Source organism: Triticum aestivum, chromosome 2B (genome assembly GCF_018294505.1).
Source record: "Triticum aestivum cultivar Chinese Spring chromosome 2B, IWGSC CS RefSeq v2.1, whole genome shotgun sequence".
In the NCBI taxonomy this organism is placed as follows: domain Eukaryota; kingdom Viridiplantae; phylum Streptophyta; class Magnoliopsida; order Poales; family Poaceae; genus Triticum; species Triticum aestivum.
The window spans coordinates 90,880,267-90,885,116 of NC_057798.1; the positions used below are offsets into that span (position 1 = coordinate 90,880,267).

The 4,850-nt window shown below is 44.0% G+C and overlaps 2 pseudogenes; both read right to left on the reverse strand.

Moving 5' to 3' along the window:
* Positions 1 to 1,128: 1,128 nt before the first annotated feature.
* Positions 1,129 to 2,037, reverse strand: LOC123039009 (NAC domain-containing protein 92-like; annotated as a pseudogene).
* A 1,442-nt stretch (positions 2,038 to 3,479) lies between these two features.
* On the reverse strand, positions 3,480 to 4,380 carry LOC123039010 (NAC domain-containing protein 92-like; annotated as a pseudogene).
* Positions 4,381 to 4,850: the final 470 nt, after the last annotated feature.

Here is a 4,850-nt window from a genome sequence, read left to right on the forward strand (position 1 = left end):
TTCCATCTTGTGTATCTTCAGTTTGAATTTAATGTAGAAATTCTGGGTTGTAACAAAACCATTTTTATTTGGTTAATTTGGCCTTCAAGTCATCATTTTTATGTATCAAACTTTATTCTTCTTTTGAGGGCCATTTTTAAATATTGGGATTCCAATATGTGATTAATGTTCGATGCCTCTTCTATGGTAATTGATTAGTTCTAGGGGATTTGCAGTTTCCTAAGACGACCAAGAAGCATTGGCCTCACATAATGTTGTCGTGCACGAATACTACTAAATAGCATAATCCGTGACCTCCACATGTTACAGATGCGATTTTCAAAAAAAGTGTTGAATTGAGCTCCTACCAAATTGTATCCATAATTTAGTTATTCGTAGACTATTTGCACATTCTCCTAACTTTCCTCCTTTTACCTTTTTTGGTACCATCCTACTTTGAAGTATTTGAGATCGGAGAAAAAAGGGTGATGGGGTGATTGGTACGGAAGGTTGTGACAGTGCAACAAGGATGCACACTCCATGATAATCGCGATGAATCCCGTTGCTTCCGATGTATTTCACACCTTCCAAAATGGTTCTGCAAATAATTGGAAGGACCCCATGTGTGGTACTTTGAAAATTCTTGGTTGGAATTTCAATTAATAATCATTAAATAAATCAACTTGAAAGACATTTTTCGCAGGGTTGCGTATTATGGTTATTGGATCTACTCTCTCTGTCGTGGCTTGGCTAATTTTTCTTCCTTCAATACACAAACAACCAATTTGCTACAAGATACATAACTTATAGACTCAACGTACGACCTCTGCTATCATCTGGTATCCTCTATCCTTCTGCTCTGCCATCTCTATCACATCCCAACTTTTCCGGTATTCACGATAAAAAATATCCCCACAACGCATTGCCATTTTTTGTGGCAATAGTATCATGATTTAGTCTCTCGATTCAGGAAGACAATGCCCATGAACAACAGTGCCTTGATCACGAGCAGCCAACTATTATTTGGGTGCTATCGATGATTAGGAAGGAGGTTGGGAACCACCACAACCAACACCTCATGTATGTGCCCTCAAGGGAGGTGTGCACTACAACACTTTTAGAGATGATTCATGAGGACCGATTGTTGGACTAGGGAGAGTTCACGACAATTTTGCGAATGGGTCCTTGTTTAAGCAGGATGGCATTGCTGAGAAATTCATTTCTGTTGAGAAATTCAATGAGGATGGTGAACGGATCCTCCTCCTCCTTGCCCCCATCACCGCAACAGCCATCTAGGGCGCATTCTTTGCCACCAAGTCTTTGTTGAACAACCGAGATTCAACCCAATTTTCTTGCACGCACGACATAGGTAGGTTGACAAAACAACACGAGGAGAATAAGAAACAAGAATTAAATCTCGAGCGTAACGTGGGACGTTCCAGGGGTTCAATCAATCAACTCCTCCGAAGATGGAGACTAAAGAACAAAATTGATTCTTGTCATACCTTGGTGGAGGGGGTAGGCAATGGGGCAAGTCGCCCTCGAGGTGGTACTTGTTCATCAACCATGGTGTCTTCTGGCCTCTAGGGGTGCCGCTGTGGTAGAAGACGAGAATCTTGTTCATGCCGACGAGGACCACGTACCATCCCGTGTCGCAGAATATCCACTTGTCCTTTCCCATTGCATTCCAATAGCTGCTTCTAGTGGCCCGGTTTGTGCGTTTCCACGTCAGGTACTTCCGATCCATGTTTACAAAAATAAACCACTACTTTTCACCCATCTTCACCTCTTCTGGAAAACAAACTCGCCATGAGCGCACTGCCTCATGCCTGCAACTTATCGAGGAGTAGTATTGCACTTAGTTGGGAGATCCCACAACTCGGTGTTGTCGAGGTTGACGTCAGCTACCACATGTTAGGAGAAGTAGGGGTTACAGATCTTGGGGATCGGGTAGTGTGTGACCACCTCCTCATCCATGGGGTTAAACCGATACCTCAGAAGAAGCGCCAGCTGCAGCTCCTCCTGTCGTGGATCCATCACTGCTGCCATGTTCAACATCATTGCACCCTCTCGGATCTACTATATTGATTTGCTATGCTTTAGAAGAACCAGATGAAATAGGGGTTGAGGAGGTGTAATAAGAGCGACAATTGTGGACAGATTATTTTTTTCTTAATGCTTTGGGGTTTAGAAGTGAAGTGCGGTGAGGTGGTTATTTAGTGTCCGGAATATTGTGTTGTCAGTCCAGTAGTGTGTAATAGGTCATGACGATTTCTAATGCATCATGCTTAAATTTCACACAAAATATTATGTGGTAATCAAATGGTTTCAAAATTATATCATGAAGTTGTGGTGGTGGTTCGAACTAATACCTATAGAGAAGAAGAAAAATTAAGTGAAGCCCATTGATTTGTTAAAAAATGTTTTTCTCACTTCAAAAACCTTAAAGCTTCCATCTTGTATATTTTGAGTTTGAATTTCATGTAGAAATTTTGGGCAGTAACATAACAATTTTTGTTTGGTTAATTCGGCCTTCAAGTCATCATTTGCATGTATCAAACGTTATTCTTATTTTGAGGGTCAATCTTAAGTATTAGGATTCCAATATGTGCTTGATATTGGAAGCCTCCTCTATGGTAATTGATTAGTTGTGGGGGAGTGCCAGTTTCCAAAATAGACCAAGCAGTATGGGCATCACATGATGCTGTCGAGCAAGAATACTACTAAAATGCGCAATGTGGGACCTCCACATGTTAGAGAGCCGACTTTTGGAAAATGTGTTGAATTGAGCTCCTTACAAATTGTATCCATAATTTAGTTATTCATAGACTCTTTGCACATTATCCGACCTTTCCTTGTTCTACCCTTTTTGGTACCTACCTTCTACTTCAACATTTTCTACAGAAGGTTGTGATTGTAGAACGAGGATGCACACTCGGCGATCATCCTGATGTGTCTCGTTGCTACTGATGTATTTCACAATATCAAAAGTGGTTATAGAAATAATATGCAGTGAAAATTCTCGGTTGGCATTTCAATAAATAAACCTTAAAGAAACCCACCTAAAAGTCATTTTTTGGAGGGGTGCGTATTGTGGTTATTTGACATACTCTCTCTTACGTGCATAGGCTGATTTTCTTCCTTCCATACACAAACACTCAATTTGCTATGAGATAGAGAACTTAGACTCAACGACCTCTACTATCATCTGCTCTCCTCCATCCTTCTGCTCTGCCATATCTATGGCATCCCAACTTTTCTAGTATTAACCATGCATCCCATTTTTTGTGGCAATACTATCGTGATTCAGTGTCTCGATTCAGGAAGACGATTACCATGAACTATAGTGCCTTGACCACGAGCAATGAACTATTATTGGGATGTTGCCGATGATTAGGATGGAGCTTGGGAACCAACACAACCAACACCTCATTATATTCCCTCAAGGGAGGCATGAACTATTGCACTTGGGAGATACTTCATGAGGACCGTTAGTTTGACTAGGGAGAGTTCACGACAATTTCGAGAATGGGTCCTCGTTTGAGAAGGTTGGCATTGCTGAGCAATTCATCACTGTTGAGCAATTCTATGAGGAAGGTGAATGGGTCCTCCTCCTCCATGCCCCCATCGGCCGCAACCGCTATCTAGGGCGCATTCTTTGCCACCAAGTCTTTGTTGAACAACCGACAAACAACCCAATCTTCTCACAAGCACGCAATAGGTAGGTTGAGAAAACAACACGAGGAGAATAGGAAACAAGAATCAAATCTCGAGTTTAAGATGTGAAGCTCCAGCAGTTCAATCGATCAACTCATCTGAAGACGGAGACTAGTAAACAAAATCGATTCTGGTTGTTCCTTGGCAGAGGGACTAGGTGATGGGGCAAGTCACCCTCGAGGTGGTACTCGTTCATCACCCACGGTGTGGATGTTGGGGGCGCGGGCATGGTAGAAGACGAGCGTCTTGTACATGCCGACGAGGACCACGTACCATCTCGTGCCACAGAATATGCCCTGTCCATCCCCGTCGTGTTCCAATAGCTGCTTCTAGTCTACCGTTTGGTACGCATCCCCGTCAGGTACTTCCAGTCCATGTGCACAAAAAGAAACCACTCCTCTCACCCATCTTCACCTCTTTTGGAAAACAAACTGTCCATGAGCGCACTACCTAATGCCTGCAAATTATCGAGGAGTATACTACACTTAGTCAGGAGATCCCACAACTCGGAGTTGTTGAGGTTTATGTTGGTGACCACACGACAAGAGAAGTAGGGGTTACAAATCTTGGGGTGAGGTAGTGCGTGACATCCTCCTCGTCGGTGGGGTCAAACCGGTACCTCACACGAAGCATCAGTTGCAGCTCCTCCAACCGCAGATCCATCACCGCTGCCATATTCGACATTGCTACGCCCTCTCAGATCTACTATCTTGCCTTGATATACTATGGAAGAAACAGATGAAATAGAGGTTGAGGAGGAGTAAGAAGAGCGACAATTGTGGATAGGTGAATTTGTCTTAATGCTTTCGGGTTTAGAAGTGCAGTGCGGTGAGCTGGTTATATACACTAGTAGAAAAGAGGGCCTTGGTTCAGGCCGGGTCAACCCATTAGTCCCGGTTCAGTCCAGAACCGGGACACATGGGGGCATTGGTCCCGGTTCGTGAGTCCAGGGGGTCGGCCGGGCCATGTGGGCCATTGGTCCCGGTTCGTCTTGACCTTTTGGTCCCGGTTGGTGGGACGAACCGGGACCAATGGGCCTGGCTCCTGGCCCACCACCAGTGGTCCCGGTTGGTGGCTTGAACCGGGACAACATGCTGCCCTTTATTCCCGGTTCATGCTACAAACCGGGACCATTGAGGTGCCTATATATACCC